The sequence below is a fragment of the Haemaphysalis longicornis genome, unplaced genomic scaffold (assembly GCF_048455015.1).
Source record: "Haemaphysalis longicornis isolate Haplotype H1 unplaced genomic scaffold, Haemaphysalis longicornis Haplotype H1 scaffold_2, whole genome shotgun sequence".
NCBI classification, from domain to species: domain Eukaryota; kingdom Metazoa; phylum Arthropoda; class Arachnida; order Ixodida; family Ixodidae; genus Haemaphysalis; species Haemaphysalis longicornis.
Window position 1 is genome coordinate 129,059,573 of NW_027526295.1, and position 15,408 is coordinate 129,074,980.

The window sequence follows — 15,408 nt, forward strand, 5'->3', positions numbered from 1 at the left end:
ATCAAGCCCGCATCCTCAGCTACTTATTTCGTCACCCAAGGTGGAATACAGATATAAAATATAATAATCGCCGCCTCCCATCCCGCCTTCCACTACACGGATTGATTTTGATGCTGACAGTATCTCTTGAATGGCGGGAAATATAAGTAGATAAAGACTGGGACAATTGTCGTAATCACCTCAGCTTGAGCATGCATCTCGTAGGTGCTGACGGGAGAGTGCAGTTGCATTACTGCACCACAGTCCGCGTGCAAATGCCACAAACATCGCGGGCGATGTGAGAACTATACCGACGTTTGTGTCTCCTACGCAGGCGCCACTGCGCTGTCTTCTAAAGATTTTATCTAGCAACGCAAGCTGGTTTTCTGCGAAGTCGCCGTGCCTGTAAGAACGGAACTATTTAAGAGCAACTTTTACCTATTGTTTCCCGAAAAAGTGTCTTCGAATTCAACTAAAGTTGTGTTTCTGTTGATGATGTGATTAACAAACGCAATAGGCGGAATGAATAATATCGCGGAAATCAAAATATCTGCCGAAAACCGCAATATTTATTGCACGGGAGCTTGGAAAAATGTGTCCTATAGCCTAGCCGTTGGACATTTTGCTTGGTTTAACAGTAAGCAGCATCTCGTCCTGCGAAATTTAGGTACACTTCAGCTCTGGGATTGCCACCTGCGCAATAACCTACAGCCACGATCAAAAGTTTCTGGACCAGGGAAATGGCCATTTTAGGTTCCTATACAAGCCCGACAAACTGTCAAAGACATGCGAGATGGCGTATTTGTACTCAACTAATGAAAACTACCGCACATAGTATTCCGGGCTGACGCGCGGCAAAGAAATAACTCAAAATTGCTGCTTTCGTGGTCCGTAAACTTCTGATCTTGGGTGTACATAGATGACAAATGCTCTTGCGTGTTCCACTTGGCTTTAGGCTGTCAGTAGCAAGCTCAGAAGTGTTTTAAGCGGGGCCAGGTGGTACTGTTCCATGGCGGGTAACAGCGCGCAAGCTGTACGAAAGCACGAAAAGGGACAGACACAAACAAGCGCTTTCCATTTGCGAGACACAAACAAACACTGCAACGCTTGTTTGTGTCTCTCCCTTTTCGTGTTTCCGTACAGTTTGTGCACAACCTCAAAACGTGTTTCATTATTCACTATACGGTAAGCAGTAACAATCCCACGCGCGTTGTTTTAATTTATTTCCATTTTATTTTATTGGTCCGTACATTTTTGCGGAACTCGCCGGACTGTGACCACTAGGAAAGAAGTCGTACGTGCCAGGGAAAACTCCATCATCGTAACATTGCAGCAGGCGAATTTTCTGGCAGTATGTTTCGTTGTATATTCTTATTTGACGGTTACCGCACTTGCTGGCGTATACGTCATCGCATGTTTTGCTCCAGCTTGACGTACTTCCTTCTCGCACCCACATCTCACAAGCTGAGCTGCACCCTTCCGTCTGGGCGGCTGAAAAAGAAATTTCCTACAATGTGAACCTTGAATATTGCAAAAGTTAAGAACTGCGGAAAATATTTGAACAAAAGTAATAATTTTTGAAATATGCATACACTTACCCCAAACATCCACTTGAAAGCCAGTATGCGCACAGGCAGTTCAGTGAATATCTATCTGTTTGTAAAGCCTCATGTATAAGGCAGACACACCATGACCCCGTTGTGCCAAAAAATAGGCAGTTTAAGGATCTCGACCACATTAAGGGGCCGAAAACATGAGATGGACAAGACCTTTGTTGTATACCTTAGCCAGCACCAGCCGTTCTTTCGCACACACATGAGCCTCGTCTGAACTCTCGAAAGATTGTACCTTCATTTGCTAATCGCTGGCCCTTTAGAGTCATTTTAAGTGAAACCCTAATATAAAGCTTTGCGATAGAAGAAAATCGACGAAAACGTTTCTCGAGGCACTTAAAGAAACTCTGAAAGAGGCTTTGCCGATACATGGGTGTTCGCTGTTTCAGATGAGTCGATGTTCTAGTAATTCCCTTCTTTTTGTTAGAGCTATGAGTATTAAAGGAGGTACTGCAAATCGAAACAGAGCCTTTTTGTTTGCTACGCATTTCCCCTTCCTTTCGCCTTTCTTCCGGCCCCTGTCCAGCGCTTCGCTCGGATATTTCGCATGATCCCTCGCCTCTCGGTGCAGTCTGCAAAAACGCCCCGTTGCGCGCGTCTGCTACAGCGATAGTACCGCGTCGCAAGCATCCTTTTGGGACGAGGCCATCTAACTCTCTGCGTTCCGTTTGCGCGGTATTTTCATTTCTCATTCTGCTTATGAATGCCGCCCTCCGCTCATGGTTGGAAGGGCTGAAAAGAGGAATGGGGCGGCATTTTAAAGCAAAGCTTTACTACTTCTGTCCAGCGATTTTGTGGAGGATGCGCAAGGTCACCTGTCGGGCGCTTCGACGCACCAACTGGCGCGGGCCGTGGGACGAGCAGCGCACAAATGAAACGCACGTGTCGCGCGCCGCCTTGAAACGCCGTGCATTCCGAGGAAGGTCGTGCCTGCTCACACCTGATGCGCTAATGGCCACCACATGGGGTTGACTCGCTTTTCCCTCTTCCCTGGCCCCCAGCGGCAAGAGGAGGGGACGATGAACAAGAGACGCGGTCCGGGCGCAGGAGAGCTCGGCCCGCCGTCTTTGGGCTCCGCGCGAGCACTGTTTCCGAGCCGCCCGCCGGGCTGTAAATAAATGTATAGTTTTTGCATCGGAAGCTGAGTTTGTCGGTTGAAGATACCCGGGGTGAGATCCTCAGCGCTGCTGCGGCTTGGAGGAGAAGCCCCTGGGAAAAGAACATCACGAAGATAACTCACCTTTTGACCGGAGACACACCCCCGGCGACACACCCCTCGAAGCGCATCGCGGGATTCGCCGGGACCGCTATTGGCGCCTGCGGGCGCCGACAGCTGTCGCCACCGCCGCTGCGGCCGAGACAGCCCACCACCTCCGCAGCTTCCTATGCATGCGGCGCTGGGTCGCTTCGGGCAACGTAATTCGCCTCGCGCCCGGGAACGGTGCGTTCGCCATGAATGAACGCCGCGTTCGCCGGCCTCCTTCTGTGAGCGTTGCACGGAAGCCTTTGAGACGTGGTCGGCAATAGAGCTAAATCTAAGGTTAACCAAGCGAAATCAAGACTCAGCCAGATTAAACCAAGCTTTTTCTTTGCATACCGAAGGTTAGCTGAGCTAAGCCGTAGCCATTTTTACGGTTGCACAGCATGCCGAAAGATCAAGCCAAGAGATACCGACCTCGTCAGAGTCACCGCGCGGAAGCGGTGATCACTTGTGTTGGTACGTAATATAACAGTCTAAAATATGTGAGCGAACGAGTAAAGAATCGCCTCCAAATTTCTTGAAGTGACCCCGTACATGCGTTCCGAACCGACGTCCGTTTAAATATTGCCTAATTGCCCTCTTGTTCTCGCCAATGTTGAGCTTGGCCGTGTTGTGGTGACGCCATGCAAGCGCGTCCACACGCAGTAGTAGTAGCTTGCACTCCGTTATTCCTATCGGTTCTACACATTTATAACCGTAACAAAGATATTGAGGCAGCTTGCACTAGTGGTGCAGGGCTGGAGAAACGGCACAGCTACTGGCCCCTCTTCCTTTGTCGGAGACCCGGCTGTTGCACCTCTAATAGATGGATTTCCGAACTTGCGGATGAAAGTTCTCTGCGACTGGCAGGCCCAGATAGTGTTTACCACAGGCTTTCATACCTCTACTAACGTGGACCGCATTAGAACGCGCTGGAACTTGCGGGAACAGGCTTCGCAAACTCGGCGTGTGATCTCCCCACTTCAGGCGCGACCGCACGTGAATTGACGAGGAATACAGCACGCGAGAGATCACGCCACGAGCGATGGACAGAGTGTTCTCGAAGCTCGAGCTGACCGACGCCAGGTGCTCCTCACGAGGCGCACGCTCACGTGCTCTCGCAATTTTTTTTTGAGCTCATTACGTAGCGCAAACCCACGCCCAAGCCTGGACGATGCCCCGTGGTCCTCACGAAGCGCACGCTCGCGTGCACTCGGCTAGAGAGTTTCCTGATAACACTCCACGCCATAACTAAAAGCTTAAACAACTCTGCTGTTAAAAAGCAACCCATGGTTGGACGATCCGGCTCAGGGCTTTGTTTGCGTGTGTCGTCCATTCGACTGCCCCCCTTTCCAGGGTGCCCCTACGCGACCCTGTGAATTAGACAAGTACAGCGTAAGAGGTAGCACGGGCGGCCTGGTAAGTGTAGTATGGGTTTGGGGCCGCGACTGTCCGTTTTTTTTTTTTTTTTTTGGGGGGGGGGAGATTCTGTATATAATTGCACAAAACAATTAAACCACCCTCGCTGTTTTCCCTGATGGCCTAAAAGCGTTTGTCTCCTTATAAAGGCTGTTCCTTCATTTTTTGACGTAAGCAGTGCTACCAATCGCCATGTTGCGGGTCTGGCGGCTGGACGCAGTCCTACATTTCCTTCCACCCTCCAACACCTACCTTGTGTTTTTTAAGCGGATCGGAGGAAGCTATGTCTTTTCTAATAAAGACATGCCATTTTTTAAAAATACACGCATCAGTACTTCATCCTCTGGAAGTGCAATTGGCTTTTCTAATTGCAAACACAAATTCAAAACTGAATAAATTGTGTCATTGACGTATTGAGGTTTGAAGTGGTCGTTCCACAGTTCAATAGATTTTTTTTTGAATTCGCTAATCAGATACGCGGGCCATGCCAGAAAAGGCCGCACAGAAAAAAAACTACGACCCTGCCAGGATTTTAACCCGCAGCGTTGTTGGAGTGCCCGCGACACTTGAGGCCACTGCACGAAGTCTGCTTTTTTATCCCAACAAAAACAGCTTTATTTGCATCCTCAATATTCAGTGTCGAAACCATGGATGGTCATCGTCGCTGCGTCGATGAGATCATCATCATCGGTTCCCACATTTGCGTGAGCAGTTCTAGCTCGAGCTTATTCGTCTTTCTTTCAACGCCATTGGAAACTAGAACAACCACCATATCCCCGGGATGTCGCGGCCCTTGGTCCCTCCTCCTATTTTACATTTCTGTGCCAAAACCCCGGGATACAGACCCATCTGCGACTTGGATTCTTCCAACCGTCGGCCTTTTGAAGGAGGGCCCCTGGATGTCGACAACGAACCGCTGTAATTGACAAAACCGGGAGTGCCACCCAAACCCGACCAACCTGGTGGGCATATGAGACGACGACGAATCCTCACCTCCTATAATTTTTCTCGATGGGCGGCGATTTCATAACCGTGGAGGGGAATGCTGCAGCGCATCGCGCGACGAAAAGCGTGCTTCGTAAGCAATATGATTTCAGTTTTGCTCTCTCTGGAATGCACTATCGGGAACTGATGATAAAAAGGAAAAAAAGAGCATAATAGCTCGACCACTGTTCAAAGAAGCAAACGCAGTTTTAGGCTAGTCCGGTATAAGCAGCGATGTTTGGCATGTGTTGACGAGCTTTCTGCGCCTGTAACGGGAAGCTGAAATTGGATTAAGATTGTTAAATGAGGAAATTTATCAGTTTATTGACATCAACCATTTAGACGAGGAACTTGCAACTACCGTAGAATATAAAGCTAAAATCATGCATGCTATGATCCGGTTATTTTATCGATTGAAATACGAAAAATGTGAAACCACTGAACTCTGCGAATTCATTGAGACACTAAATTTATCGAAAAACTCCAGCAAGTTTCTTAAATTACCTCAACAGTCGTATGATCCACATGATTTTAAAAACTCTGATGAGGAAGCCTTTTGACAGGAACTGTGATTGCTTCACTGTTCTACCACAAGCATAAAGTGAGAAGATGAAATATTTGTTGGGGCCACGTGACCCTCAAACCAAAGATGCCTTTCATTTGTGCTCGTTTGAAGAGTTCCCAGCTAGGCCCCGAGCGAGACAGGCTGTCACCTAGTGCCGTAACCATGCCACTTGCAGCTCCTTATGCCATATTTACTAGCGTAAAACCACGAATGCTTATCCTGAGAAACAGAAAGTACAAGACGAGCCGCACATATTTTCAACGTATAGACTAGAGATGCACAGCCCTTAACAGAGCGATCAAGATGCTTATACAAGACAGGCAACGAAGGCTGCAGCTATGGGTACCGGAGAACGCACTCGAGAGCCAAGAGTACAAGGCAGCCCCATTCGAAGATCAAGAAAGTATCCGATAACGACAATCGACTGTGAGAGTAGAGAACCTGCGAAAGGAGCGGGCGCCTTCAATAAACTGTTTTCAAGCCACCGTGAAAACCCCGAGGAAGTCCCCATCAGACTACAAGACCATCGAAGACGGGCTCCATATTTCAGCCTGGCTGCTTCGTCTGCACCGACACTCTGGCGTGCGTTCAAAGGACAGCACCTGTCGTAGTCTCTCCTTCTGTCTCACTCACCGGATCGGACAGGAACGAACGTAACCTGGTAACGTGTCACGGACTGACCTCGGCTTTTTTGTGGCAGGGTAAGATGTAGAAACCTTATGGATTATCAACATCGTGGCACCGATTAGATCACCATAAACCGTGCCCGCGTTGGGGTGAGCAACTCTAGCCCGAGCTGCTTCCTCTTTCTCGCATTACCATTTCTAAATAGAACAACCATTGTATCACCGGGACATCGCAGCCCTTGGTCTACCCTTCTATTGTATTTTCATTAAATAGAGATGGGACACGTGGCTGTTGAGTTATAGATAAATGAAATGAGTACCCGAAAATATGAATACGAACAGCAAAATCAATGAATATAGATAGTGGAGATAAAATAATGGCGGGCGAGTAGTATATTTGCGAAGACATCTTTTGGGTCATTCCATGCCAAACGTCCCAGCCGTAAAATCGACCATCACGGATTTGCTCAGTAAAAATTGTGGGCCATCCTCGCATGGCCCACAATGCTCCCTGAAAGTGTTTTGGTCCAAAGAAATTTTGTTCTATTTCTAGCGGCCCTTTTACCTCCAGGGTTTAAAGCAAACTTACGTCTGTGAAAAAAAGTATGAAAAAGTAACTTCTCTTACAATGGCCACAATGTTTTGTGAACATCATGTTGACCCCCCGGGCTGCTCTATGCCGCATTTCTAAAATATTTTTCCTTTTCTTTGCTGTAATTACGCCATTCAGAAAATACACGATGTCGAGCATTTTCAAACATTTTTAGCAAACACAAGCACATTCTCCCAGCTAATGAAGCATTTGTACCTATATCTCAGCATTGTGGAAAATTGATAAAAACTATATTTACACTTAAAAAGGGTGAAATGTGCGAGAAAACGTTTGTCAAACTTGAAAAAATCTCCTTTCTGGCCCATATTCACCTTGAAATTGCGCATTATTGTGCTCGTAGTAAAAATATCAAATACAAGCCATTCACTAGCACAAATGATCGCAGTTTATTTCAGAAAGTTTATTCAGAACAGTTTTTGTTTTAGCAGAGAAAAAAAAATTGTCAATTGGTACAGCGACACTACTTCACCCCGTTCTTTCACAGAGCGTCTTCTCTGCACGGCATGCACCTGCCTGCATGGAAAAGGCGCGAGCCAGCGGGTTTGCGCTACAAGAATACCTTTCGCTGCAATGGTATTGGTAACGTAAGTACAGGAAAAAGGAATATTAAGCGTGTTAGTGGGAAAAGTACGACGTGGAGCTAGCGGTGGTGCGCCCATTCCATGAGTACGGGAAACTCAACGACTGGCTGGACATGGACGTGCATAAAGAAGCAGGGTATGGTATACGTGGTATCTTTTAAGTATGCCGAAAAATTATGAAATAAACAGCGGCAGAGTCATATAGTTAAACGGATTTATTTGTATGCGTTAGTGGGAATTGCATAACCCGATGCTTTAAATGCACATCTGATTTCCAGTCGTTGAGTTTCCCGTACTCATAGAATGAGCACACTACCGCTTGCTCCACGTTGTACTTTTCCCACTAACACGCGAAATATTCCTTTTTCCTGTACTGACGCTACCAATACCATTGTGGCGAAAGGTATTCTTGTAGCGCAAACCCGCTGGCTCGCGCCTTTTTCATGCAGGCAGGTGCATGCCGTGCAGAGAAGACGCTCTGTGGAAGAACGGGGTGAAGTAGTGTCGCTGTACAAATTGAAATTTTTCTTTCTCTCTGCTAACACAAAAACTGTTCTGATTAAACTTTCTGAAATAAACTGCGATCATTTGTGCTAGTGAATGGCTTGTACTTGATATTTTTACTACGAGCACAACAATGCGCAATTTCATGGTGAATATGGACCAGAAAGGAGATTTTTCCAAGTTTGACAAACGTTTTCTCGCACATTTCACCTTTTTTAAGTGTAAATATAGTTTTTATCAATTTTCCACAATGCTGAGATACAGGTATAAATGCTTCATTAGCTGGGAGAATGTGCTCGTAGTTGCTAAAAATGTTTCAAAATGCTCGACATCGTGTATTTTCTGAATAGCGTAATCACAGCAAAGAAAAGGAAAAATATTTTAGAAATGCGGCATAGAGCAGCCCAGGGGTTCAACATGATGTTCACAAAACATTGTTGCCATTGTAAGAGAAGTTACTTTTTCATGATTTTTTTCACAGACGTAAGTTTGCTTTATACCCTGGAGGTAAAAGGGCCGCTAGAAAAAGAACAAAATTTCTTTGGACCAAAACACTTTCAGGGAGCATTGTGGGCCATGCGAGGATGACCCACAATTTTTACTGAGCAAATCCATGATGATCGATTTTACGGCTGGGACGTTTGGCATGGAATGACCCTTTTCAATCTCTGTTACTGTAACGCAGTCACGCGAAAATTTGTATTTTACGGAAAGAAATCGCGCTATTCGTGTGCTCTTGTTCATATTTTCGCCCTCGCATCTCGTTTGTCGATGACTGCACATTCCGATACATTACATTACATATAATCTGGTTCAGGTGAGGATGCCGCTTGGTTCCCCCACCTTATTTATTTTATTTCCCTCTTCTCTAATGGTGCTGCTTCAGTTTGCGTAAAAAAAGGCAGAATGGTAGTGAACAAACCTGAATGGTGGCAAAAACAAGTCGGGTGCGGACACTAACACACCTATGACGAGAAAAAAAACTAGATGCTTCCGACGCATTCAGGACTGGCATGCTCGCATGGTAAAGGGTAATCAGTCGCACTCCGACTATATGTGGAAAGTTGTACTGGAGTCTGGAACAAAATCACAGGGTGTTGGGTTTTGCTGCATGCTAGCTGGTCGCTGGCTTCATAACCGCTTCAAGCATTCTGCTTCCTTTGTTTTGAAGGTTACCGTAGCATGGCAGCAACTCACAAGGGCCTGGCACAGTTCAGTGTCATTTGGCTCTGCATTCTGCATTGTAAACCTCCTGTGGTTGGGCTTGATTCGCGTACGTGTGTGGGCGGCCACACAGCCGGCCGACCAAATGGGCGCTCCACCCGAAGTCGAAACGTCTTTCGTGGCGAGACAATGCACGAATCAATCGGACACGCTCTGACAAACACCCACCAGGCAGACTGACGCGCATTTTGTCGCGCGTACTCAAAAAGCCACACAGAGCTTGCGCTTGCTAAGAAGGAAGAAATAAAGGTAAAGGAAAGGCAGGAATGTCAACCAGGCTGTGGCCTGTTTTGCTTTCCTAGACGTGGGGAAGTGGGGAAAAAGATGAAAAGCAGTAAAAGAAGGGAAAGGTAAAGAGAGAGCGTAAAGAGGTGTGGCCAGCGCCACGGCGCTATAGGCGATAGAGTTCATTGACTTCACAGAGAGCAGTACCTTGCGCTACAGTCTGCTGTTAAGAGATTTGCGATTTTATATACACGCCTGCTAGGGTAGCTTGGATCCGAGCACAGAAGGGTGGACAACGTGGGAGTTTGTGCGTAATAAGACACAAAAAAACGTCCTTGTTAAATTGAACTGATAAATAACAAAAGTTCCTACATGGTTACTGGAAAAATCAAGATAGCGTTGCAGACCTCTTCACCGCAAAAGCTCCTCTGGCTTTCGCAAGTTGAAACGCCAACAACCTAATATAGCAACACGCTCAAAATGAATCAGATAGAGCATTAATTGTCGTCACCACTGCGCTGGAAGCAATTCGGATTCTACTATTTTTATTGTTCACTTACTTTAAACTTTAAACAGCACGCCCTAATACGGCGCTAAGTTCGAAAATCCCTGGTGACCAGGCCACCTACCGGCACCTGTATAACCCACTTGCTTGTCCACTTCCTTCCCATAATTTCCTCCAGGAGTAACACCAGAATCAGGAATAAACGACCAGCTTGGCCGATATGTTGGTTTTCTTGCTTCCTCTGCTGGTTATAATATATGTAAAATAGCAAGTATCCAACTGTTCAAACCGCAGTTAGTTGAGAATCCTAAGGTGAATGGATAATGAAATTTTAGAACGCTTAGCCGAATACGCCGGGCTGAGTTAAGTGCCACCTGCAAGTGGAAGATTCTAAAATCTTGTAGGATTCAATATGATTGGCAAAATATATCGACTAAAAATCGCAGCCAACACAAATGGTTGAAAAAAGACAAACAGCCACTTTACCTGCATCCCAGTGCGGCGTTTGTACAACCGAGCAGTGGCCGTCCGTGAACAGAAACTGGTACTTGGCGATGACAGTGCGTCCTGTAATGAGCACGAATGCTATTTAGTGTTCTCAACGCGCGTTTAGCAACAACCTTCTTCCTACATTTTTCATCCGAGGGTTGGAAGAGGGGCTTGTTTGTAACCAATATGTGTGGAGTCTACCGCGGCAACGGTGGCTTACAGAAACCTTTTGGTTGTGTTGTTTCACCTTTTGTAACTTCAAATCCATTCGTGACAATGTGTTGAGTAGCGCTATGCGTTATATAGTGTTTTTTTTGCATCATCTCACGTAAATGCAACGCTGCTTTACTCTGCGTGATAATTCAAGTCTGGGCAATCTCTAGCTGACAACCTCTAAAAATTTGATAGCCCTATTCCCCACATTACACATACCGCATTACACTGGAGTGGAGCAACTATGTCGATGCCTCCGTGCTCGAAAAGATGCAAACGCAAATGGCGCTGCTTTTTTCTGCTGATACTCCAATAGTGCTTCCCCCTATTTAAATTCGGTAAATATTACGAACCAAAAACAAGTAAGGATGTTTTTTGACGAGTAAAATAAATCAGCGCGAACATTCAAAGCCAAAAAATTATTGCTGTGTCTGAACATTCCCTTGTATGCAACTACACTGCGCAAAACTTATGCTGAATAAACATGCTTGGTTGCAGCAGTACTTTGTTCTGAAGAAGTACATGTATATAAGTCACGCCTAATTCCTATGGAGCACAATCCTTTACATCCCTATTCTTATATTCTTGTTTCTAGCAAGATAAAGTTCAAACGCTGCTTGCAATCGTAGAAGAACTTGACTTTTATCAACTTTGTGCGTTTGATATACTTACAAAGATGTTGTTTCGCCCAACACATATGTTTAAACTAGGAAATAGTTTGTATATTGGAGAAACACAGGAAAACTTGGAACACCGTACAAACAAAATCGTTAAACACGGGGGGCCCATGTGCTTGGTTGGAATTATGAATAGTTTGTACCGTCTACCTTAACTGAACTGCTGCTGTACTTTTTAGCCACGATTACGTTGTTTGGTATAATATTGGTAACTGGAGCGAGCGCATCTTAATATTCTCTCTGAATGCCATAATTATTTTATGAAATTATTTCCAATCCAAGCAGCCGCAATTTCATCAGAGAAAAGTTTTTGAGTGAGTCCTTAGAGCAGAACTAAGCTTTAGTAAGCGTTTTACCGCAACGACTGTCCTAACTGAAACTAGGAATAACTGCTCAGTTGTTTTTATTTACTGTACTGGAGGAAATTCGCTTACCAGGAAGAACTCGCCTGGCGTAACTGCCAGAATTTTTATCTTATAAACAGATTTTAAAGGTTAATTTTGACGGATACCACTTTGACCAGTATTTTTAAGGCAGCTTATATTCCCCTAAAGCAATCATGGTGACTCATTCGTTTTGCATTTCATAAATTAACTTCGCATAAACTTGCTAATTAAGTAAAGCCTCAAGGTCGCAACTACCACAAAAAAAACTGCCCGGGCACTGTACGTTGGAAAAGGCAGTAATAAAGAACACGCAAACTCATTTCCCACAATTTTACTGCATAGAACATCTAAACGGGGGAGAGCTGTCTTTATACAGTCCCATTAAAGATATTTTTCGCAAAATAAACGCCCCACCTTCGCCGTAGTGCTGTGTTGCTGTTAGGATATCACCGTTTGTATCATACTCCGATGTAATGTTATATCTGCAGGAAAAACAAGATGAATCGTCAATTTGTAATGGTCGAAAAACTTCGCAAGGAACTGTACACTTTCTATGCGCAGTCGGGGACGACCACACATCATGTATTTCATAAACGTATTCAAACGTTTCTCTATATTTGTGATCCACATGGCAGGAACGGCACTGCTCGGTTATAAGGACATTCAAAGTAATTGGTACCGACATCTTTTTGAAATACCGGGTTTACGGTGAAACTAAAATACCATTTTTTTTTCTTTTGGCAACTGGAGAAAACCGAGTAAATATAAAAAATTGCATTACGTTTTCTTATGTAAGCACATATAAAAAGAGTGACTCGCGCTTTAATCGGCGATTTTCAGGAGACGAGTCAGCGGCGAAATGCGCCTTATCTCACAACTACACATTCGTTATAATTTTAGGTCTGTGTAAGGGCCCCTGTTATAATTATAACCTCGATTAATACATCGAGACGCAAATTGCCCACTTTCTGTGGAAGTTGATAAAATTTCCTTTTCTTTCCTTTGTTATCCTGTCGTCCTAAGTATCCACAATACCGTCTCCCTTTAAAATATTTGTCTTGGCACGCGGGTCAAAATAGGCGGTGTTAGTAACCAAAAATTACTGAAAAAACTGTTACTGCTCCAAAGAATGAAAAGCCAGACAAAGTTTTAAAAACGACAGTATTTCTTGGGCTGCTCACATGCGAACATTTTGGTCTGTATGTACGTCTGTGTGTATGCCTGTCTGCCCCTCGATTCAGCCGCCCGGCCAAAAGTTAAAATCAATTTCTTAACAAGGCGTTCATATAGCCCGAAACATTTTTCAATCTAGTTAACTTGAAATATGCTTCAGTTTTGTCATTATTGTTCACCAAAAAGATTACACTGGGCATATTGAGGAAGAAAGTGAATACATAGCTAGTGTTTGAAGTTCTTTAATTCAAAGTTGATGTATGTTGGAGTTTTACGAAAGCACAATAAAAAGAAATACTTTGAAAACGATGTGTTAACCACAAAAATAAAAAAAGGCTGGCGATTACGATGCTCCCTAATGCAAAATTTGGGCTCAGCTGTTTAGCTGTTTTTACTATGCAAAATATGCTGAGGAAAAGAATTTCAGACAGACATATATGTATTGTAACAGAAAAAATTTATTTTTTACATTTTGGTCAACCCAAGACATACCAGTGCAGCTTACGAAGGAAGCAATGGAAAAACTTAATATCCACAGTAAGACATATATCTACGCCTTCCATTTTTAGGGGGCATTCGACAACGTTTCGCACGAAGCCATTCTTCAATGCCTCGCATCTACAAACTGTGGCGAGCGCACATTCCAATACTTCGTCTCATTTCTCACCCAGTGCACCGCAACAGTAGGCATAGGACACCTTCGACCTAACGCATTCCAACCCATACCGAAGGGTACCCCACAGTGATCGGTAGTATCCCCAGTAATCTTCAACGTCAGCATGAAAGACTTACCACCCCTACTAAAATCCATCCCGAACCTTCGCCACGCAATATAGGGACCGGGCGGCCGTTGTATGGCACCACTGTCGCTTCAGTGAACAGCGCCGCCCGTGGCGAACCGCTCGCCAGTGGAATGCCGGTGGCGGTCAGCGCAGCGTAACTGTGCATGGCTTTCTGTCATTTTTCTGCCGTGCGGCTTGCAAAGCGTACGTAACCCCACGTGCATTTTTCAGATCGGTAAATCTTGAGCGTGGATGTTACCTTTACGAGGCATGCCATGTGTGTGATTTACGCCCATACTGAGTATTTACAAATAGCAGACGACGCTCAATGCGCCAAGCTGGAAGTCGAGCTGGAAGTGAAAGTTCGTTGCTTCATGCAATTTTTTGATGCCTGCATGCAGTGTCGCGTATCGAGGAGTATACTGCAGCTAAATGCTCCCACAAAGCCGGTGTGCAACCGATTTAGGAATGCTGCGGCGCTGGCCTTGGGCAGTTGATGACGAAACGGCGTCAACGTCGTGCACAAGCCAAAGACAAAGTTGGGAGGTGTCTTCTGAGATTTACCTCAAAACAGAAATTGTGATGGCCGACGCTTCCGTAACTTCATTACCTACGGCTGAAACGTGTTTAATTTCACAGAAATGCTCTTACTACAGTCATCGGGAATCGCTGGTAGAATAAATACCGCATGATAGAAAAACGTTATTGCTTGTTGTGGAGAAGCATTGCTTTACAAGAATTGCAATGGTTGCTGGCTAGTTGGTAAATGGTTTTTCAAAAACCAATTCCTGCGTGGCTGAAGGACGCAAGACAGGAGGGTGCCCGAAACCTGTACTCTTCACAACTGAATGCTGCGGTCGGTTTACAAGCTGCCACCTATGCTTGAAAAATCATGCCCACCTTCGTCTAACGAGGATGAGGGTTTATCGCAAAGCTCTATCGTATGGGTTCCTTGATTGCCTTCTGAATTTAAACTTTGACTAGTTGACCGTCGAATTTGACCAGCACGCAGTTTGGTCTTTTGATCGCAGCGTCTTTGACTTTGACCATTTCCCGTTCGATTTCGCAGGAAGAAAGCTTTGCGTTCAGCCATCATAATCATTAGACGAAGAGCTAGATGATTTTGCTGTTTAATTTTGAACTTCCATGCCCCCCTCTCAAAATCTAAACTTTGTCCAGCGTGTCGGAAATGTGTCTGTGGTGGAGGACACGGGCTGATGCACCCATATTTGAGGCAACTAATCGCGCGTTTTTGGTGTCTTCACCAGGCATTACACGGTTTTTTAGGTACTCTGTAAAGAATACTTAAGCATTAAAAAACACCGGCTGACGTTAACGCTGCCACATTTTTTAACTATCGGTGCCAGCCTTTAGTCTATGCAGGTGGTAAAACGGAAAGGGAGAAGGGATGGTGGATGGTTTGTAGCTTGGGCTGTTGAGTTGGTGAATAACTTTGGCTCTTGATAAAATGACCACCACAAATGTGGGATTTACACTTCGGCTTTCAGGCTTCCATTCTGTCACAGTGTCGCTCACCAAAACCGAAGGCACATAGCTCACGGTTACAGAAAGTGTAAACTACGCAACATTTCTACGGCTACACGTTAATC

General features: G+C 45.1%; 1 long non-coding RNA gene across 3 annotated transcripts in view; it reads right to left on the minus strand.

Annotated features, from left to right (window-relative positions):
• Window positions 1-1,204: 1,204 nt before the first annotated feature.
• The window catches only part of LOC144167378 (uncharacterized), a 44,872-nt gene continuing 30,668 nt past the window's right edge, over window positions 1,205-15,408 (minus strand). For all 3 annotated transcript variants that reach the window (XR_013321976.1, XR_013321974.1, XR_013321975.1), the window contains 3 exons: window positions 12,258-12,325; window positions 10,565-10,645; window positions 1,205-1,470 (listed from right to left, as the gene is read on the minus strand). This is a non-coding gene — a long non-coding RNA (uncharacterized LOC144167378). The remainder of the gene's footprint in view (window positions 1,471-10,564; window positions 10,646-12,257; window positions 12,326-15,408) is intronic.